Here is a 24,452-nt window from a genome sequence, read left to right on the forward strand (position 1 = left end):
TAAGAACAAAATCTTTAAAAGAAATTGAGGTAACGAGGGACCCGACTGGGTTTCCTTCTTTCAGCCTAATTCGTAAGAACTCAAATCAGGTTTTCGTTGCAGAAGTGAGGAGAAAAATGTGAAGGAAAATTGTCTCTTTTGAAGGGGAAAATGCGCGCTCTTGCACAAAATTTGAACCTAGATTTCGCTAGTTACGCTAGGATGAAGACACTTTTTTATGGAAATCATTATGGCAGTCGCGCAAATAGGAGGCATTGGGGTAAAAAGAAGTTCATAAAATAGGGCGCAGGGAATTTTACAATTTTTACGGTGTTAAATTGTTTTCCCACCTTCCTTTCTCAACTTACGAAGGTTACTGATAACAGCGCCTGTTCGAAAACCAACATGTAAAGTCTTCTTTTTGACCCATCTCATTATATCTTAATGGATATATTTCACGGGTCGAGGTGGACTTTGCACCTATGACGATATTAGTAGTTGAAACCCCCCTAAATAGTATTTTTCAATATATTATGTAAATTTGGAACATTGATTTACTTTATATTTTTATTAGGAATTCTACGCGCACATTTCTATTAAATGTTATGAAATTATGACGTTCAAGAAACGGTATTTTAAAAAAGGAAGAGAACTGATTAGAAGAAATGTATTTTTGAAACTTACTCAGTGATGCGTAATTTACGGTGTTATCAGTGTAGAAGTGCGACTAAGTTTGCCCGGAACAGGTGTATTTGTAGAGCGGTAGGTTTTCCATTATACCCGACTCAGGTCTGATGTAGTTTTAGATTTTCACATTTTTATCATTATATTCCAAATTAAAATATTTAAATGATCCTTATTTCTAAAAATTAACATCACAGCTCTCCTTTTGCGAGTGTTTTATTTTAAATTGCATAAAATTCCTTAAAAATATTTTACAGCCATTGAACTGGTTGGCCAGTACGTTGTTCACCTCTGAATATCTGGTTGCGGGTCTGGCCTGAAGCCCTTAAAAATAATCACTCTGGAAGACAGTTGTGGTGGAACTATAAATCAGGTAGTGACGTAGAAAAGCTATCCGTCTCTGTTGCTCCTCGTTCACAAGTTTCGGTGAGAACATCCCCAATTTAGAGTTTCCTCTGTATTGTTAAAACACTGTCCTCGATACAGCTGCCCGTGTCTCAATTGTTTTTTCGATGGTGCCGGCTAATTTTCTTTTTTTTCCAAGCATGTTACTGCCAATAAAAATGGTCGTCCCCGTGAAAAAAATGAGAAAAATTCAGTGTATAACGTAACTGAACGGCAATTCGTGGAAAAGATAAAAATGTAAATAAAAAACTAATATTTGTGATATTGATACTGAAATTCGATAATCACTTCTCTCGTCACTGTTATCAGTCCAGTCTGAACGTACCGTTCTCCAGTATCACGTAATTTAGGTCATTCACCCGGATTATGGTACTGGTGGAAATAAGAAGGTGTTTAGCAAAAATTTCATTTCTACTTTCTTCCTATCTCGTGTGGAGTCGAGGATAAAACGAATTTAATACTAACTTGTATATTAAGAAACTGTAATATTAAAATAATCATTTTCTTCGCACATATCCTACGGTTGTATTCAAAGCAACTATTACTGTTAATAATAAATCTAAAATAATATATGATAACTTTGACTTTTTTGTCACTTCCAGTAAGTGCAGGATGTAGATTGATCTGAGGTAAATATAAATAAGCGGTCTTTATAATGTATTTTTCCCAGTGAAGGTAAGCAACACTTCTAGGATATCAAGCCGTTCATTAAAAGTGGTTGATAAAAAATTAAAATGCACTACGATGACGTCATTGTCACATGCGCAACGGCCTACCGTGTATTTGTAGCACCATGGTTTCAAGAAACATATCAGCTCACATTCTGCAGATGCTGTATTTTCAAGTAAGTATTTAAGTGTTCTTCGGGCAGAAAAGAGTCGCCAGAGCAACGTAACCACTCGTGACGTCGTAGAAGGCAAACTCTCCAAACTTATCCGGGAATCACGTGCAATTCGAATCGCGAAAATAAAAGAAAAGATATTTTCTTCGCCCGTTACGTCATAATAAGCAGCCAGCTATGGCAAAATCCCAATGCACTGGAGGGATACCGACTCCACGAAAGTTATGTCCTACGCTGGAGATTTTATATTTGCGCCACTCCACGAGAGCGGAAAATTTCGATCGAAATGGAAGCGTGGTAAAAAACCGATGATGTATGGCATTGGAGCCTCCCACACAAGAGGTGTGTTAACTCGAGTGAGACAAGAGGAGCGTTTTATTTCCGGAAAAAAATAAACTGGTCGCTAAGGTAGTTGACGACTCCCTCCTGCGTTGATGAAAGATAAGGCTTTTGTGTTTACCTATTGAGTGGAAATTCAGTGGCACGCATTAGGGGACTGCAAAAAAAGGAGGCCCAAGAACATGGCTTTTAAGCTTAACATCCGCTGCCGATTCGCGCTTATTTTATTCGGCGGCTCCACGAGGCAGCTGTATCTCGTTCACCATGACTTTCGCCATTAACCGTAGTGGAAGTGGTCTGTTTTAGTTGAATATCATCTTGCATGCGTTGATTATGTTGCTTGCACGATTAATTGGATGTCACTCCCGTGTATTTCCTAGTGAAAAGTGAATATAGAGGACTGGTAGCGCCGCGAGTGGCGATTTAGAAATCTGATTTTAATGCGCGCGGAGTGACAGCAATTCCAGCGACGGACTTGAGAATCCTGTAATGTAATATTCGTGGGCACACAAATGATTTAGATCATATCGTAGGCTTTAACTTTGTCTCTATGTTAGCACCCTTTATTGTCTTGCATTCGTATTGTACCTATTTTCCGGAAACATTTTCCTACTAGCCGATCTCAGTGCACACTTTATAGCAAAATATAAACATTACCCGGCTACGCATCAATGGCTATGTCGGAGTGTCTATTGGAATTCAAAATCGTACGAGAAGCATGCTATAACTCCTGAAAAATGTTTTTTTCTTTTTCTGGACAAAATTTACGCCGCTGCTAATACTAAGCCTATATATGAGATCAAGGATTTGGTAATCTACATCTACATAACACCTAGCTAGCCGAGTAGAAGGCGTGTGGCAGGGGGTGTTAGGACACCAGCGGTTAACACATAAAAATGAAGTGCTTTAACGAAGTTAGGACTAGCATTTATTAAAGTCCTTTATGGTTCCGGGGGAAAACGGATACCCATATCTATCCGTTCGGCAAAACAGTTCTCTTAATTTATCGCTTCTATTGGACCTGGAAATATACTGTGACTCTAATATTATGTTCTCCGTGTCGCTCTTAAAGATATCCATTCTCAATTGCTCAAGCAATCTAAGCCTAGCGCGCAGCCTCCCGAGTCTCCAGTGGCTCCCAGCCTAATTCGCTTAACATCTGGGTAACACTGTCTGTGCGCCCGTAGCAGTTTTTGACGAAACTCGCAGCCTTCCTTTGTATTTTTTTCAGATCGCGGATTAAGTCTTTCTGCACCGGATCCCATACGCTCGCTGCATATTCAAGGTGCGGTCGGACGAGTGCGAAATAGCACCTTTCTTTTACTTTATCATCCGAAAATCTTCCCACAATACGCTTGACGAATCCTAATTTCTTCAGGAGTATGCCGTAAATATTCCTTATATGTGTTCCCCACGAGACGTTCGAGGTTATCCTAAGTCCGAGGTACTTCACTTCGTCTGTTGCCTTTATGTTAATACCATCCACAGCATAAACGTGATCATAGTTGGACGAATTCCGCAAGAAATGTACCAACATGCATTTTCTCAGATTAAGTTCGAGTCCCCACTCTTGGCTCCACAAATGAACGTTGTTTAAGTCCGATGATAGAATTTTATAGTCAGAGTGGTCACTAATTTCGCGATAGATGACAGCGTCGCCAGCAAATAAACGTATTTTTCTGCTAATGCGGGAGCAGAAATCATTCATGTATATAATGAAAAAAAGGGGCCAATTACGCTTCCTTGTGGAACACCCGATGTAACTCTTACTACATCAGAGCTAATTCCTTGAAGAACTACTTTTTGTTTGCGATCAATGAGAAAGTCGCTCACGTCCGGTTTACTACTGTTTCGTAATGAGAGAACATAACGCAGTTTCCGGGTGGAAACCTGAGATAACAGGGTCATCTTTAGAGGACCCTACTGAGAGATTTTCGCCCATTAAGCATCTCATAGGGAAAGAAAAGGTCTCTTCTTTCGTGATCACTTGGGCGTTATCGTTTGTGCAACTGCGAGTGCTCATTAGAAGCAAAGGAGCTACTACGAATAAATCTCTTCTGCCTAAAATTTTTCAGTTGCGCTGTCAATGGAGGTCATTATTCGCTGTATACCTACGCTTGTAAATATTGGTATTTAACAAAAATTGCAACTTAGGGGTTCATTATCTTTTTCCGTTGTGTAAGTACCTCATTAAGGTGTCATCTTTAAGTTACCATGAGCCCTAAGTGTCTTCTTGTAATTTTTGGGTTCCCTAATTTTTCCTATTCCGTTATTTTAAAGTTGTCTCTTCTCTGCTAATCTTCAACTTGCCCAGTTTGATCAAAAGGAATCTTAATCATTGGCCTATTTTGTTAAAAAGAGACCTTCAGTTTCATTTCCTCGCTGATGTTACCTCTCTAATGTCACAATATGCACTCTAATCTCGGTTTTTTCCCCATGTTTTACTCTTTTCGATTCTACTTCACTCAAAAACACCCAAATCTGAGGAGAGAATGCTCGTATTCTGCCGTATAGCCTCTAAGCGCTTTGGCCAGCGATAACACTAAGCTGTGTTACTCTGCTGATTAATAGTCGTTTAACTGGTCTTGTACTCGAACAAATTTCTTCCCCATTCATATTATTTGGAGCCATCAATGCTTTTATAAATGTATCCTAAAAGCGGATTCCTCTTCCGTGGAATTTTCACACCACTGTTAAATTACGACGCTTTTCGACAAGTATTTAAGGAAAGGTAGGAAAAAATATTTTGGGTCAAATTTATTAGATTTTTCAACTTTGTCTTCTTTCAGCTCTATAAATTTTATTGTATTTTTCCAAGCATTTTAAGCCGACCAAAATGTAGAGTTTCGGGATCTCCTCAATGTAGGCATTATTTTGGGCGATGACCTACTCCTTAGACGTAAACCTATGTCCACCAAGCCATTTTTCTTGAAAAATGAGAAAAAGTCAAATCTTGTGAATACGGTGAATTTTGTCACAACTGAAACTTGATTCCGTAATTCTGGCCAATACAACTGCGTAGGTGTGCAACCATGCATTGTCTTGTTGAAAATAGAACTTTTTTTCTTTCAATTGAGGACGCTTTTCTAAATGTCTACCATCAACTGCCAATAGCGATGCAGTGTACTCTCCTGTTCGCTTTTCTCTTGTTTAAGTAATCGATGGAGATTATTCCGCATGCATCCCCAAATGTCGTTGCCAATGATCTGTATGTTATTTCACCATCTTCGCCTGCTTTGGAACCTGTTCACCTCATTATTCCATTTTTTTCGACTTTTTTATCTCTATAGTGTAGGAATGAATCCATATTTCATCAACAGCTATGTATTGACGTGGAAAATCCTCAGCTGCTGCGGAAAAGCGCCAAAACAGCCTCGGAGTTGACCACACGGTTTCGTTTATTCTCCAGTGCGAGCAAACACGGCAGCCATATTGCCGAAATTTTTTCACACCCGATGCTTTTAGTGCAAACGTAAAAAGATTGCGCATTTTGATATACCTGTGGCCTCAACTATATCGCGCATTTTGGTTTTTCTATCATTTAAAATCATATCGTGGATTTTGTCAATCATTTCGGGGGTAGACACTTCCACAGGGCGCACGGAGCGATGTTCATTTTTTTGGATGCACACTTTAAAGCCACGTTTTCATTGCCCAATCGTAAGTAGTTGCAAACACAAGAGCAGATGTGGCATGAACTTAATATAGCTCAGCTCTGATTTCTTTCGGCGTTAACCCCTTTAAAAACAAGTGTTTGATCACCGCACGAAACTCACTTTTATCCATTTTTATAAAAAAATAAAAGTTGTTCACTAAAATCGGTAACAACAATGAAACTATGGCATGAATACGGCTGAAACTGTAGTAGCTGACTTTTCAAGAGTGCTGCTAACTGGATAAAAGTAATTTTTGATGTTATAAGTGCAATCTCTCGCAATTTCTAAGGACTTATTGAACGACCATCGTACATTATTGTAGTAAAGTAGTAAAAAATAAATACTCCAAGAGTCAAATGTCGGCAAAATGAGGCTTCAAGTTTTGTCTAGTATATTAGAAGTGGTGTATGCAGTGACCAGCACTTATTTAATTTTATCACCAATGTTGCCTTTGATGTAGTTCACATGTGCTAGCTTTATTTCAGAGAAATTCTTATGTTTGAATATAAGTCTCTAATGTGCAATTTGATATGTTCAGCAATCTTGATGTATAAAACAAACTCTTTTCAATATTTCTAAAGACTTTCGTAACTCTCCTTTCCAAATAATGATTCATTTTTGTTCGGGGCATTGGATAAAAATAAACTATATTCCCTTGAAAAAAAGATACTCCCTTGGCGCGTGAACGATGATCGCGTGACCAGAATAAGCTTCGTAAATAAAAAAATATTTTGAGGTTTGTTTGGTTCAGTGGGCACGTTGTGCAAGAGTATTTCTCGCAGCGGTCTCCCTCAATACCTTCTTTTTATAGCCTGGTGAATTATAAAAATTCATAAAAATGATGAGCACGATTAACATACGTGCTCAAAGGTCGTTAAATGTCGACACTACCAAAATAACGTGAACGCATTCGACGCTCTTTCGAGGTAGGAATAAAAATACTTATCACTGGAAGTGGCTGCTTTCTCGAAAGCGTACGACCATGAATTTATTTTTTCCGGACAAAAGGTTTTTTGCTTAATATCCAGGGATTTTTATACGAAAAACGCATCTGTGCCCCACAGCTTTGTGGTAATGTGAGGATATAAGAGACATTAAAACGAAATAGACCGGAAAGATAAACAAGTGGATATCCATTTTTTGTAAGTTATCTGAAAACCAGTCTTTTTTCTCTTTTTGCCTTAAATTTTCATAAGGATTTTGAATCCAGCGAGCACTTCTGAATCAGTTTATATAGACAGACACATGTCCCACAGATCGTGTGTCATTTTTGACCTCTAATTTTAGTAATTTTGCATCAGGCAATACTCATAAAAATTGACATACTTTTAGGGAAAGGTCCTAAGTTTTGTTGAGTATAAGAAACATTATACAATATTGACCTTTTGACCCCACAATGTGGGTCCAAACCAAAAATTTGAATTTGTCTTATGGTGATTTCGATGTTCAAAAAATCGAGATAGAAAAATGTCTGAATTTCATTTACCAAGATGTCAATTCTTAGGTTTTCGGACACGGGAAAACCGAAAATAGCACTTTTATAAACGAAAATTTAACTGTTCGCCCATTAAGGTCACAGTCAAGGTCATAGGGGTGGCAAAAAGAAAAGCATACCAACAAAGGTGTCGATCCATGGTTTTTAAAGGGTGCCAAGGCAATGGTATTGTCCTAATACCCGTATTATCCACTAATTGACATGTATGTTAATTTGTGACAGTTCCACATTGAATTAAAAACACCTTGGGATTTCAATTTAAATACCGTTGGGACTACATATTTTATGTTTTAGATGAATTTATTCCATCATATTCAGCTTGTGGTGCTTTCTTCTCTTCTGCATCTCAGTTCATTTATTGGGCCCACTTACTTTTCATCCGTTTTGATGTAATTGGTTTGATGTAAAATCATAAATATTTATTATATTGCCATTATAGAATAATATTAACGGGCATTACTGAGTATTTAACGAGGATTAATCTGTCAGGATAACTTTTCTATCCTCACAGAATCCGCTTAGGTATCTAATCTTTATGTTAAATGAAGTGTAACAACCTTTAATGATGACTTTTGCGTGCGTTCGAGGTATTCTTTTCATTAAAAACATGCCTTAAGATTGTAAATGGAAATGACCACAAAAATGAATATAATATTTGATGAATCGCTTCAAAGAAATTATGGACACTTCCAGCTACCAATGGGGAAATATAACATTTCCTTCTTTCCACGATGCACAAGAAAGCGACACATAAGAATTTAAGGTACTAATTTCCTATTTTATAAAATCCACTCTTAAAATAAATATTCATTATAGTCTATTCATTTTTAAATATCATAGCATTTATTACAGGCGAATAATGAATTTAAAAGGAAGAAGAATTGCTGTTTTCCCCACGGATGTGAGGAGTTATCACTTACATCCTAACATTATATAACTTCATATTGGTCAGTATCTAAGAATTTTTTCAATATCCGTAAACGATTACAAGATAGCAGTGAAAATTATCTTTCACTGATTTGAAACTTTCTTAGCATGAAAACCTTTTCAATCCATACGTAATTAGTCAAAATAAAAGTAGTTTTGGAGGATAAAGTTATTGGTATGCTATTTGAAGGAGGCGTCCGACAGTTAACGTCATTTGGGCTTTTTAAGTCCTATACTAAAGTTTTCGTGCCATTGACTAACCCCTAAGAGCTTATGTACTTACTTTGATTAGTGTTACTATGAATACAATTAATTGAAAATGAGAACGTACGCACGAAGGTTTAAATGAAAATTAATTCAGGGCCTCAAATTCGTGGTCAAGGCTTATTAATACTACGCTGATAGATTTTGTCCTCTAGGTCACGAAGATGAAATGTTTTACGAGGTGTCTCGAGGCAGAGCAATTAATTTTCATGAGAGTTCACTTCACTCTCGCTCGAGGTTATAGGGAGAGCTAAAAGCTTTACTGCGCCTTGAAAAGATGAATGGATATGCATTTCGGTAGTGTCGTTGCATGTGACGGTGAGTAATTTCAAATAGAGTATAGGTTTTTCCCGTAGATGAAGCAATATCCACCAGAGGAAAGGTGCATCCTCCAGGGAAGCAGGACTTCATGTTTTTTGTGTCGTTCTAAGGCACGCAGGTCTTCTTTTCTCTATGCCTCACGACAGCTCTCTCATCTTTCCGAGTATCACTTGACAATCTTCTTTCACGTTCCCTGACTTTCTTCTTCTGACCTCTCGCTAAATTCCTTTCTTTCCCTTTACCGAGCGTACACGGTCTACCTACCATCCACAGTTTCCGAATCAATATTGAACAAGTGTATCGGACGATGAATGAAGGACGTCGTCGACTTTTATTCTATTGACAGAGTTTCATCGTTATTCTTCCCTGGCGTCATTCAAAAGCTACTTCTTCCTCGATCCTTAGGTTTCTTTTTTGCTATCTTTCCGGGTGAAAAGTGGTATTATTTTCTGCTGTTATAATATTTCAGTTAAAGAATGCGTTTTCTTCTATTATGGAAATGAAATAATTTTGATGCATGTTGTAACAAAATTAAGTTTCTCTTTATATGATTTACATTGGGAAAAAGATAATTTCCGTGTTCAAATACCTAAGATTTAACTGTGTTGAGTAGATATTTATATAGTTTCCATTTGGATTTCATATTGAAAATTTTGGCTGTTGGAAACTGGCTCTTGAAAATTTAGCGGGTGCATTGAAAGCTAAGGTTTTAAATTATGCGAAAAATTATGACATGTGTCTTTGCATTGATACATGCGGTTGATACATGTATTCCTATTATGCATTTTACATCACTACAAATGGGTGTGTTATTTTGTTTAAACTTTCACCATAGCTTTCCTCCTAAATCTTCTCAATATACTCCTCTCTCTCCCAATTTCTTATATCCTTTAACCTTTTTGTAATTCTTCGAACATCCCGCTATCTCCCTGAATCACAAAACTTTCCGAGCCCTTCTGGTCCTTGGCTATCGTGGGAGATAAGATATTGCCTATTTGTAAAAACTTTCCTCCTTGCCTCGTCAAACCTGGTCCACCAACTCTATTTTCCAATTCTGCTACGAATTTTTATTCTTCAATGTAGGTATATTTAATTACTTGGTTGGAAAATGTGGCCCGAATAATTTAAGGTTAATTGATTGACATTCAATTGATAAGAATCTTCTGACATTCCTGCTCAAAATTGTGTTGGCATATTTTTATATAGGTACTTAGGTATAGGCAATATTCACAGTGCCCGGCGATATCTGGTGGAAATGTTTTATATCCAGGAGAATAAAATAAAATGGTAAATTTCCACACAATTTTATTTACAAAATACCGACCCGGTTTCGACACGTAGTTGCGTGGAAATTTACGATTAAATAAAATAAATTTGTGTGGAAAATTACCATTTTATTTTATTCTCATGGTCTTAGGTATAGGTAGGTACCATTTACAATATAAGCAATATGTAAAATATTGGTACGCAATTTTTGCCTTTTACATAATCTTTTAGTAATACGTCGTTACTATATTCATTCCATTTTTAATATTTGCTCGAATATCATTTTGGAGCAGAACTGCACTTCTGAATACCATCGAAAGCAGTTGGATGAGAAAGTGTGTTATACTACTTAAAGGAAATATGTGATAGTTTAGGGAACGAAATTATGCGATGCATTCAATTTTGGTGATATATTCGTAAATTACTTATGATTTACACAAATATAGTTGGTGTCTAACTAGTGAAATCGTGTTTCCATCGTCTGCTCGCCTTTCTGGTATGAAAGGAGTGTTCAATTATCGTAGCTTATCACAAGACTGGCCAAAAAAGAAGCTTCAAGTAACCATGAGAAATGAGCGATCTTTTTGAATTATATAAAGGTAGTATGTGGAGTACTTTTAAATTTGTATCCCATGTATCCTTTCTGAATTTTTTCGCGTTGCGAGGGACATAATTGCCCTAATTGAGAACAAGTAGGTAGCTCTGACTAATTACTCGCAACGTCAAGGAAGAAATGTTTCCAAATGGTTTCCTCGTGTGTAATGCCGTGAGTAAACGGCGAAATCCCTCCGCGTGAGTCTAAAGCCCGCAATTCAGCGTAAAAACCAAGTAGCACTCCTGAACGCCCTCGACGCTACGACGAGGAGACCATTCGTCACCTGCGGAAATGCATTTCAACACTTTTTACGCCTCTGCTGTTGCAGGGGGGAGGCACTATGGCGACTTAAGTCTTTGAACTATGACATTGGGACGGGTAAAATTCGTTTACGGCAAATATGAACTTAATAATAAAACGTTATTGTACTTTTCCACACGATTTAATTAATACGACCGGTTTCGTCGCAGAGGCGACATCATCAGGTACAGAAACCGTTATAACAAGTACAATAACGTTTTATTATTAAGAATGGATTTTCACAAAGTAAAGCCAGAAACAATCAAGGTTAAATATGAACTTGTTTTCCGCTGAATATAAATCTGCTCCGTCAGTAATGTATTATCTCTTGCTTACCGTAAGTATATATCGATGTAATAGTTCCGCCTTCACGTGGAATTCCTGGCCTCTTTCTATTTTTATTCTAAATTGATTTATTTCTTTTACCTGATTGATTGATATTTCTTCTACTGAAGAAACCAACCAATTAGATATAAATCAGTGTTAATTTTTTAGACTAAATCCAGGATTTAATCAGATCCTTTTCTAAATGCCTTTTAAAATGGTATTTTCCACCTGTAAACAGGAAGAAGTTAGACGGTGGTATCTGGATAACACACAAGTTAACGTCTATTGCGTATTTGCACCTTTGTTATCTCGTATTGCCCTTTTTTCTAGAAAAGAGGCATTTTACTCGTCTTTACACTCTCTTAACTCATGTTCATCGACCTTTCACTCATATTTCCATCATTACCGCCTTCCCTGTTCCTCCACTCGCTTTCGCACATTACGAACAAATGTCACGAAGGAATCCGCGCTCAGAGAATCCCGAATGATGAATGACAGCGCGGAGTTTCACCGGAATATGGCGGCTTTTTTCGTTTGTTTGTCATATCCTGGCCCGTATTTCCGAGGCGGAAAGCAGGAGCGAGGGCGCACCATGTTGCTTTGAACTGTGATCTCCTGAGCTTTTGCCTAATGCGCCTCATTTGTTTTAAGCCTCTGAGGATTTCCCGTGAAAAGAGCTTTTTTTAAAGAGAAGCTATGATTGCTTCGTCGTCTCTGTGCTCTACCAGAGCTCAAGCTCTACCAGAAGCGCAATGCAGCGCAAGCAAAGATTATTTAGAGAAGCAGAGCAAAGCTGAATACGCGTTTTTATAGCGGGCTTTTAGAGATAGTAAGCGGCTAATGTTGCCGTTTAATCGACTGCAATAATTCCCGTTAACTTTGTGATAATTAATGCATTAGAAAATATTGCATTATAGCTGAACATAGTCGTATTAGATTTAATGGAGTAAATAAATTTAAATTTACCTCAACTTAAGGGGAAATTCAGTGCAAGAACGCATGTCTCTTGACTTGTATTTAAGTGGTAGGCTTCTCCTACTCAGCAAAACCTTTTTGGTCTAATCTTACGCATTCACACGGTCTTTAATAACGTAGCTACTTAACTAAGTGATGAAAAATTCTTCTTGTTCTTCACCTAATGACGAATAAATTTCCGAAGATGCGTATTTGATGAACCTTCCAATTTCTGGTTTAATAAATAGTATTTTTATTTTTTACTAAACTTTTAATTTCTTACTTAAACAAATGGGAGGAAAGATTTTTTAAATTTCTAACCGCTCACAAAACCAGATTATCTTACTTTACTTTATACCGGTTAATATATTGAATTTGTGACTACCCATATTCCACTGATTATATTTTTCATAATTTTATATTTCTTGACGTATGTTCAAGAGAAAAAATAAGAAATTAATAATTTTACAGGTAATTCCAGTAATGGGCATTTTAGAATTGAGTATTTTCCACTCCTCTTGATCGTTACGCCGCTTTCAGTCGGCACGCTAATGAAATTTCACGCTCTGGACGTTGGTAGCAATTTAAGTTTCCATTGGTCGGACTTGTGCTTCCAGGGAATGTGCTTGCGTAGGTTTGAGACGGAAGTTCATCTCACGGTCCATGATTGGGTCATCTCCTCTCGGCTCAAAAACCTTGCCTTGGAGCCCTTGATGAGGACGCGCTGAGCGGAACTGTGGAGTACGCCGCGGAAAACGTGAGAAATAGGTCCCCGTCGAGGAGCGGCTGTGGATTGGGGAGATGAAGAGGTAATCGACAATTCCCGTGACGCTTTCATTTAGTCTTACGCTTCCCACGGAAAATTCCATTCAGGAGTTTTCACGTCGTTTTCAGAATCATCCTCTCAGGTCGAAGACCACCACCAAAGCTGCTCCGTAAAACCGCTCTCTTCCTTTGCTGTTTCAATTTCTTTTATGTTACAGCACCTATTGTATTTTTTGTTTGTTACAGTTACTACGTACTTGGCCTTTTTTATATTTTTCTCCTCGTTGCTAGCATGGACTTCTTTTATTCTGCAGAGCCGAGCCAGATATTATAATCTCATGCGCGATCTAATTTACTATACATTTCTACTCCAATTTCCTTCTGAGGGTAATAAAGCCCAATTATATCGAGGTAGTGAAAATACAAAAATCTTTAACATTGAGTGGTGAGAAAATCAGTCAATGACATGGCTGAAGTAGATTGCTATAAAGATACTGAAAATAATGTAAAATAAACAATAAATTATGAAGCACATCTCTTCGTGTGTTAGAAAGTAGGCATTATGTTGCTATTTTTTCCATCTACATGGATGTTAAAGGTCAACTTCCGCTTCACTGGCGTCTTTCCTATACCAAAATTTTTAGTGGGTGAACGAAAAAAATATTTTACCAATAATATTGTGACGCATTTTAACTTGTGAACTAATGTTCGAGTAAACCGGTTTTCACTGGAAAATAATTTTTTGGTCATTTTTTTTAAATCTCAGCCAATGTATAGAGGTGCCATCCGAGGACAATTTCATCGCAAGATCATGCTTAGTTTGACTACTTTACGTTGATAAAAGGATATAATAGTGAAATAATTTAGCGTGATATAGGATCGACACCACTGCCTCTCAATTTCAAGGAGACGATGCCTCGTTGTAGACAAATTCTTAAAATCATGCGTTGGATTAATTCAGTATTTAATTTTGTAAGCCATATCCTATCATATTTACTTCCCTTTGCGGGATGCATTGAAAATAAGTATATATTGATAAGATGATATATTAATGCACGATTTGTATGTGACTCTTTATCGCAATAGCTTGCGTATTTCTTCATAAGCACTTAAAATAAGTGGCTTATCTGGCTATGAAAGTGACAGACTGTCTGCTGAATAAAAATCAAAATTTTATCGTAAGAGAATTTTGGAAATAAAATACTGCCAGGGAATGAGCATCGAATTTTTTGGAATAATTATTTGGGCCGAGTTGGATTTAAACCCCCAGTTTTTAGAGTGTCACCCTTTCTTCTTCAGTTGAATATTATAAACGAAGCGCGAGTGAGGTTCCTTTTTTTTCATTTTCTCACCCAGTTTCTTATATCTACAATATTTAAAAGTAAAATGATCCTTTTTATAGAATACATTGACCATTACTTGACGGAGTTGTATAATTCATTTTTCTGAAGAGGTCCTAAAAACTTTCTAATGTTTGTGGCTAAAAAATTATATTTACCGCGTGGAATTTCGCTAGATCAGCCGATGATAATCAGCTGATCAGCCGGCCTGTTTTCAAACTAACACTTAAGTGAATTTTAAATTTTAGTTAACTGTGTAAGTGTATTTTCTGTTTTCCATACTTAGATCATATGCAGAAGTTTGTGACAAAAAAACGATGGGTCCTAATGTTTGCATTTGTTATTACATATCATCTAAAGTGCATTATTTCCATCGGAAGTATAATTATAACACGCTGGAATTAAAGACATTATCTTCAATTTCTGTGACGCTGCAAAGTATTCAAAGTTGGTGCTGATTTTTTAAATTGACTGCTGAGCAAAGCAAAACGTATTCCCGCTCTATCCAGGAGAGATATAATTATGCAGAAAGAGTGAAAAGGCTAATTAATTTTTAACTATATTATTCTATTATCAGGTCACTGCCATATTGATGTACGAGACTTTATTTATTCAACGTCATGGAAAAATTGAACAAATAAAAGCGATGCCATGCATCCTGATTGTACATTGTGTCGACTAATGCGAAACACAAGAACATTTGACCGACTTTCAGCAATGGAGGATTGAAAGCGGGTCGTGCATGGGTATATCTCTCTCCGAGAATCCCATCTGAGGCCAAATGAGTGACACCCATCATTTACTTCTGACAGGCTCACTGAAGAATCTTACCGCCATGCATGCATTCACACGTTGCAGACGTGTGAAACTACGAGACCACTGTTCACCATCGTTCAAATTGTCACTCTCAGAGTTAATACTGGATAAAGATTGATATCCACGGAATACTCGAGTTTATTTGATAAAGCGTGGCTAAAGACCTTAACGTCAAGTTGTTTGGCTTCAGCTAAGCAAAATTCCATTTTCCTTGTTCCCATCTTGTCATTTTACGTAACGCAGAATTGACTTGCTGTTCTCGAAACATAGATTTCTCTCCTTCGTTGATAATGAGCTGGGAACGTTTGCGTTCAATTTACCGATAATTTTCCGGTTAAAAGCCTATTTCCTGACATTTGAATACCGCTGCGAGCTGTAAAACAAGAAATGCACGCAGTATTACTTTCCCAAATTCATATTAAATTACCTGCAAGATCTTTTAAAGCCTCGCACCTCTTTTACATTGAGAAAGGGGCTATACTCCATAAGCGTATACTTTAAGCAAAATGAAGAATAAAAAGTTATTTTGTACGATCCGCACTGATGTTTTATGCACTTTTAAGAATCAACCCTTAATAATTACTTGCTAAAGACGGAAAGAGTCGATGGCTATGGCTATTAAGTATCAGTGTAGAACCTGCCAATAAAGTGTTAATTTTCTATATTTTGTTTCCACTAAGTTAGGCCGAAACTCTTCAACAGTGTTAGCAAATTATCTTAGGTGTCACAAATGGTTTTCTTTACACTGTTCAAAGCCATTGCGCATTTCTCAATTTCTCCTAGATTTCCGACCGTGGTTACACCAATTAGTTCAATAATGCCTTCCAGCCATAAGTGAGCGTTTTATCGTAATTAGCGTTGCCTCATAGTAAATTCTCTTGTTCTTTCCTCATTTCACCTGACGACGCCTTTCTAGGAAAGAGGACATTTTACTAGTTCCTTTCTTATGTATTTTCACAGGATGGCTGGGTCGTTATGGTGGAACTTGAATCATTTTGAATTATTTGTTTAAAATGTTTTTCCTCATTATGTCAATTGCACTGAAACAAAAACGGATATTTTGCATTTCTGGTAATAGCTGGAATAATTATCGAGCTAACTTCCTACATTTATCTGCATGGAGTTAATTTAGTAATTTTCTGGTCGCTTGCTAAGTTTCAATGTCTTATTCATAATTATATTCGTCGTAGTTAAACGCTCAATCCACAGTCTCGTCCCTAACCCGTTGATTTAATTCCGAACAATCAAGGATGAGCATTCTTAAGCAAAACATTTACTAATACTGAAAGAACTTATTCATTAATTAGATCCCTCTTACTATTTATTCTCGGTGGATCGTGACATCCATTACCCCTCTCCTTATCTTTTCTCCTATAACCACTTGTCTATTTAAAGCTTTCTATATACGCGCCGGAGTCTTAATTATTTCCCCTGTAAGACTTCCTTAGATATATATTTTTTGCATTCATACGAGGTAATTTTACCGGTTTATGGGAAGAACGATATCATATAAACCTGCGTGCGAAGATTTTATTTTTGAGGATTTGTTCATAAATATTGAGCGCTGATACCACGCACTTGCAAATAATTTCTAAATTTGAACGCCAAGGTAATTTATCCTTTCTCTTCAGTTAAAATTCAAAGTTGTTAATACTGCAGTCAGATAATATATTTAGTCATATTTAGTTTATTTTCATAGCCGAGTATTTATCATATTAGTTTAGTATATATATTTTATATAATGTCAGTTTTTTATTCTTTTGGGGAGTTTGCATAAAAAATACGTGGAAATTACCGTAATATTTTTCATTTTCATCTCAATGCCATATTCATCAAGTGTATACGAGCCTTAAGATTGAGAAAATTCAATTTTGGATCTATAATTGGTAATAAAATGGATATGAAATCCCTAGCAGGGTATCTTCAATTTTTTTCATCTGAGCAATATTTGTGGCAGTTTAAGCTCAGCCTCGGTATCAAAGACGAAAAGAATTCCCTCGGGGCATCTCTTGCCGAGAAACGCTTGAATTAAAAGCTCTCTCTGTCTCCCAGGTGCCGGAAGGGAGCCGGAAGCTGAGGATAGTGTTGGAAAGATTTTGGATGACAGGAGAACGAAAGAGGTGTATGCGCGACTCTTTAAAAGCGAGTTTGAAAATAGGTGGTGAGAAATAAATGAGAAAAATTCTCAGAGAGAGATTTGAGAATATGAAGGTGCACTTAAGTCTTCCTGCAGCAATTCGGGTAAGGTGCTTTGGGCTTGGGGGCAATTTCTGCAAGAGAGAACGCAAACGCACCCTCCACACTTAGCATCTCCAATTAGCATATATGTACCTTTTGATAAAATATAAGGATTTAAGAAAAAAAACCAGGGAATTCATCGCGAGAAACATTTGAAGATGTTTAAAAGTGTCATTTTCTTAAGTAAGTTTCTCCTACGTTTTAAATATGCGTACTACAATATTTCTATATACTTTAAAAATTCAAGAAGTAATAAATTTATATGAAGGGATGAGAAGCCAAGGGGAGCAATTGATTTTTTCCTTAACAGAGTAAGGTAAAGTAAAACAAACGAGATCAACTAGATATTTAGCAGTGCATTAGATTTTCTACTCGAAGTCAGCACAGAACGAAAACTCACTCGTCTCCCTAGTTTTTGTACATATATTTTATATTGTACCCCTTGGCTTCTACCCCCTTATGTATGGGTAATAATCCTTGCCTTGTACCTCCAATCCCCAACTATTGTAGCCGATTTCAACACCAGTGCAATTAATTGACCTAGCATATTTTACAACCAACTCATTGGTTTTTAGCCAATGGCCTCCAGCGTTTCGTCTCCAATGAATCGGGCTTCGTCGTCAAGGAAATAAGTATCCAATGAGAATCACTGGTACATATTTATAACTCACCGCACCAGCACTTTATAATTCGTGAAAGCATTAATATCGGTGGGTAATTCACGCTCAAACCTCATTTCCCTGAAGGTGATGTCCGAGTTGGAAGCCAAAACGTTGGAAATCACACTCTTGTGGACTCGGCTAGAAACCCCAGAGCAGTAACGGAACAAAAATGTGAATAGGGAACACACATGTTATTACTTTTTTATCATTTGGACCTGAAAATATCCTTTGAAAAATAGTTGTATTTATATAGCAATCTTTAGGGAAACAATTAATATTGATGATGAATACCTAACATCTTGGATTATATACGTCTGAGAATGAAATTCAAAATTATTTGCCGAAGTTTCCATGCATTTCATATACCTTATTGAGGGCAATGAATCATAGTGGTTACAATAAACGAATTCATGAAGATATGAGAGATTTTTCAATATTTCTTTACAATTATAATGTAAAAACAATTCAATTGTACATGAATGAAAAAGAAGACGCAAGAATTTATTTTAACCATTATGATTCATAGCGCTAAAGAAGATATAAGAAATATATCGAAACGACGAAACGGACCTGTACCCCAAGGCGTTAATCATTTTTATATAATTGAGGCCAAGAAAATGAAATAAATAAATAATAATGTAAATTATAATATTGAAACTGTTTCCGATGTGGTCGGAGAGAAATAATGTGTTTGAGGCCCGGTTTACACCCAATATGAGAGTAAGGAATTGGATGGGGCACTCGACGAAGGTTCACTAATTGCTGCGCCAACTAGAGAACGGGAGGAGGAGGCGACTTCGCAGAGGTGCCCATAATGGATCAAGAGGAATGTGGAACGATGAGAGTAATATGCTACGCTGTTATGACGTGGGCATGCAAAGGTCAACTTTCGCCCCTACTCACTTTCCTCGATGTAGAGTCCCCTATATTGTGTGGATGCGTTGGATAAAGTACATACTTACCATGTTCCGAGATTACTCACACCAAAGGTGGAGCACCCGTGCGCGTCCCTACGTGCAAACTTCGTTGTTTCATTTTGAAGATCTGATATCACGTTTAAACGCACATATAGTCTATCCCTTAGTACTTGTTACTGGATGCGGGCTTTTTTCCAGCCTCTTCTTCATAACTCTCGATACCTGCGCCGTTTATAGACTTCCACCACTGGATCCCTCGATAAGTTCAATTTTTCTTCCACAACAGCTAGCTAATACTTTTACTTTCATACTCAGTCCTTTTAGAATTTCGGCCTCTTGGACCTTTACAGTCTTGTTTTTTGGAAAACAAGACTCTAAATCTCCTCCGCGATAGGGAAATACAAGAGAGATTCCGTGGATGACGGTCGCGGGAGATAATTTTTAATGGATTAGGGATTTGGGTATATCTTATGATTGGAAATAACCACTAGTCTTGACAAAATCCTCGCATTATGCCTTTAAATTCTTTTACAGTCTCAGCCCTCCTATATTGCTAGTAGATTTTGGTTCAAAAAATTCCTTTTTTTCTGTAATTTATTTTCGAAAATTCATTCAAATTATATAATATACCAAATTTTGGAAACTTTTCACTGTATTTTTTTATTTTTTAACGATATGTCACGTACTACAGTCAGAGGGGTTCATGCAAAATTTTAGTGGCTGAAATCAGGGCTATTCAGACCCGGCGCTCTGGATGCGCTCATGGTCATCTTACGGACGAGTTACTGGACTTCCAGGAGAAGTGCCCTCCGCAGAGGGAGGATGCGGGATTTGGGATTCCTCTGAAAAGTCAACACCGGTGACAGAATAATTCTTCTTACGGAACCCTAGGTACGGAAAGCTGATACTGCGGCCACAAAAAACGGAATCCTTTTATATCTCTCCAATTTTCAATAAAATAATTTAAATATTTTGAGATGCGTTAATGAGAGGTATAAAGAAGCCATTACAAAGCTTACCTGTTGATGTTGTAGAGAGAACGATGGCAGAAATTTTAAATTCCTCAATATGTATTCAAGTGACGAATTTGTCTAATTTATTTTTTAATAAAAATGACGTCAAGTTTAAATTTATTCCCACCTTCTAAGAGAAAATATTTTGGGTCTCTCTTTCTTGACCGTTTTTTCCAACGCTTTTATAATATTTTCCATAAATAATGAAATTGCAATGGTAGTTTGTTAATTCTTCGTAGAAATAGCAGATAAACCTTGACGAAACCTCTCAAATTCCATTTTTGAATTTTCCATAGTAATGTGTTGAGTTTTAGATACTCAATAGTTCCATGATTCCGCAAATTATTCTAAAAACTTGAATTATGAAGAAAGCTTTTTAGCAAATGGAACGATAAGGGTTACGAATTGGTGTTTGAATTTTATACATAGAGATTTTTGCAGATTTTTTGTTTGCGGATTCAATACATATAAACTTCATCAACGAGATGTGGGTCGAAATAAGAGATGGGGCGAGATTTGAGGATCGGAGCAAATCGTATTTAAATCTTGGATCCATCCATCAATAAACAAACCAGCGAATAATGACCTCAGCCGTTTCCAGAGAAGAAATTTAAGAGTATGGATCAAAATATTCCTCAACACAGAAACCGGAAACCTTGCTTGTTTCAAATAGAGGTACCTACTTCCAAGGTTAAACGGCCAATTCAATTGACTGCCGTCATTAACTTTTATTACTTTTTGATCCTTGCCTTCTCATACGTATAAAGCCTGGAACAACCATGATAACCATTTACGGTCTTCCTGCCCTCTCCTTTAGTAATACCCCTTAACCGCTCGTCTTTTACAAATGTCCAACATCCTCGCTGTAACCTTAAGCCCTCCCTTAATCGTCAAGACTAATGGTTATTTGTAACCACAGGATTTATCCACATCCTTTATACCTATTACAAATTATCTCCCGCGACTACAATTCATGGATTTTCTCTGGTCATTCCCCATCGCTGATCTCCTCAACTTGATTACCGTTTCCCTTGCACAATGCCTTCACATTACCTTTAGAGTTGGATTCATATTGTAGTACTCATTGTAAACTCTTAATAACATCAATCTTTATCCGTTACGCAATGAATGCTGTGTATTCGTAATTTTAACTTAATTTCGGTAGTTCAGTGTATTGAAGGTTTACCAAGCGAAAAGAGCTTGATGGGTATTTTTGAATTTGAAATAGCTTCGGAAGTTTCCAGGATGATATTTTTATGTATATTCAATTATTTTTCAAGAAATGTGTGAAATACATTAGTATTTGAATGACGCAAAAGTACAATGTGTCGGTGTGTGAAACCAGGAAATTGTCCAATATGCGGTGAACTGGTAACTCTCGTTAAAATATGCTATCCTAGTCGTGTCATGGGATATTTATTTCAGCAGAAGCTCTATAATTCTTTTTAGGGGTTGATGTATTTCTGTATTTATTAAAAAGGGACTTGTATTCCACAGGTAAAAGTTTGAAATATGCAACCACAAGAGTCATCTATGTAGATGTGGTTGATTGAAAAGATTTATAAGTGAAATTTTCCATTAAAAAATCGAAAATTGTAATAGTTCCCTCATTTTTAAGGAAGGGATAAGGTAAAGTATATTTTTATTTTGTTCCACATTTTCTGCCACTCTTGCCTGAAATAGTGACTCACTCACAGCGTTAGTTTTTTGTTGTCTCTTACCATACCAGTGAATTTACATACATCAAATCTATTTTTAATCGTTTTTGAAGATATTTGGGTGGCCTGTAGTAGTTTTAAACAAGAACAACGTTGATATCTATAAAGGTAACGAAAAAGTCTACAGATCAAAACACTTGGAAGTTAATTTGATACGTAAAATAGCATTATTTAAAAACTAAATTCCGCATGCGTTATGACACGTAAGTTTCTTGTTGCACTCGCCATACTCCAATTATTAGTTATTTACACGAGCTATTAATTTAATTAAAGAACCCATTTGAAGCTCCGCGCATATCTTTTGATAATTTTATAAATACAGCCTTACAAATGCTTTTATGACAATTTTCTACTTTTCTTGTTTTTATTCCCGTGAATCCTATGTAGTGGTACATTAATTTTCGAGGACCCTGCATTATCGGCTAAAGAAGATAAAGCACACTACTCTGCTAAAGCCGAAGCCGGTACAACTGAATCAGGCCTTAAGTCCATCAACATTGTCAAAGAGTCACTTGACCAATTTCGCTCCGATGAGTTCGTCAGCTCATCCTTGTTTGTGTTTGCGTGTCCTTTTTTTCTCGCTTGACGCGTTTGTTGCCCGGGGCTTGTGCATAGCGTGCTTCACTGCCCTTCCTGACCTTTATCCATTAATCGATCTCTACACGCGTGACCTCTTTCTACAATCCCCGTCCACTTTGAGCTAAGCACATCCTCTACAATGCTTCTGCCATGGAGTACCAGACGCCCAGTTATCACCTCAACGTGCGTCGTGAGTTATCCATTTTTCCATCAGTAGACGTTACCGCTACGCTTCAAGCCTGATAATTCTTTTTAGTGTCAGCAAGAAAATATGTTGTAGTTAGCACCCAATGCATGCTTTTTATGGGAATTTTAGGGAAAAGAAGGAGAACAAAAGTTAAACTATGCAATCGCTGAATTAATAAATTTACATTGCTACCTATTTAAAATGAATTAAAATACAACCTACTGACAACAGTAAGTCTTTTATTTTCATCCAATCTTGACAGATCAAATTTAGATGTCGAATTGACAGGCATACTTCACTTGTATAGATATGAATGACATTAACTTCTTTAAGCCTGCTGTCTATTTCCATGAATTTTTGTTTAATAAATATGTCATAAATATTGATAGAAAGCAAATTTTTTGTTTAGGTTACCAATGCATGTTGATCTCTAGTTAATATGCTGGCACTTTGTCCATGATGAAGACTCCAACATGCCTGACTATTGACTGCAAGTTTAAAGAAATGGATATGATTCATATCAATGACAGTTGACTACGCCAATGATTTATTCCTGCTTTTGTTTTGGACGGCTTCATATTTTGAGTAATTATTTAATGATAATTATTATTAGTGTGGACATTTCAATGAGCAATTAAGCAGTAGAGAAAATAATGGAGTAGCAGTGTTGTAACCTGTAGGTTGCTATGGGTATGCGGTAATATTACGCTATTTAAAGCTGGAAACTGATTCATTGATTGGGTGATTGATACAAATTAGCAGCCCAAACTGTGATAGGTGTGGGTATATGGAATATTGGACGTAAAAGTAAAAAAAAATTCATCGGGAGGAAAAATCTGAAAAGTTGAAAAAGTCGATTAGTTTTCGAGATATATCGACTTGAATTAACATGGGAGCCTTATGGGACTACAACTTTTTCGCTTTTATTTTGTACTTTTAAACTTCCGAGGAACATGATATTCAATGGACATGGACTAGATTTTTTGGTCGATTTTTTGGTGTGGTTGTCATAGCGACGAATTGATATTTAGTATTTTTTATTACTGTTTGAATGCTCTCAATGCTTTTCTTATGGGAAAACTTTGGGAATTTTTTTGACCAACTTTCAATAATCGCACGACAAATTCCTTTGCCAAAAAGTTAGATAATTCTTTGGTTAATTTTTTGGCTATCTTAAAATTTTCGTACGTCGAAACAATTCCGAGGAATAAACGATTTCGATTTAACATTGTCGTGATGGGCGAATTTTCAAACTCGGATTTCAGCCTTGAGACATGTGCCATATGAAAATTTGGAATCTCCAAGAAAAACCGTTAGAGGGTTCTCCGAACCCTCACGTTTGAGCTTACTTTCGCCGTAACCCTCTTGGTTAATTCATAATTAAATTCCGAAAAATGTCCTGCACGCGAAAAATCATTGTCGCCATTTTTTTGTGGAGCATGCAATCTTGAATATCTTAGCAACCGTTTAAGCTAGAGAAATGAAATTTTCAGAGTAATACTTTTATCACAATGGTCAACTTTTGCAATGATGACCATTTCGCTCGATCGATTCATGTGCGAGTTATATCGATACCAATCTCCTTTGTTACGCTTAAATCGCTAATAACTTTTTTCTAAATCAAGGCATGAATGTGAAAGTCATATATAATACTACTGTTAATGTCTTTTCTTCGACAAAAGTTAAATCAAGCGAATCGAGCGATTACAGTCGAAGTTATGATCGATAAAAGGTTGCATTCGATTGAGCCATTTTTCAGACCTATTTACATAGTTACGGGGATAAAAATTATAAAAATATGTAAGGGAAGAAATGAATTATGCGTACACATAAATTATTTAGATGAGTATTGTTTCCTAACGAA

Source organism: Ischnura elegans, chromosome 3 (genome assembly GCF_921293095.1).
Source record: "Ischnura elegans chromosome 3, ioIscEleg1.1, whole genome shotgun sequence".
Taxonomy (NCBI): domain Eukaryota; kingdom Metazoa; phylum Arthropoda; class Insecta; order Odonata; family Coenagrionidae; genus Ischnura; species Ischnura elegans.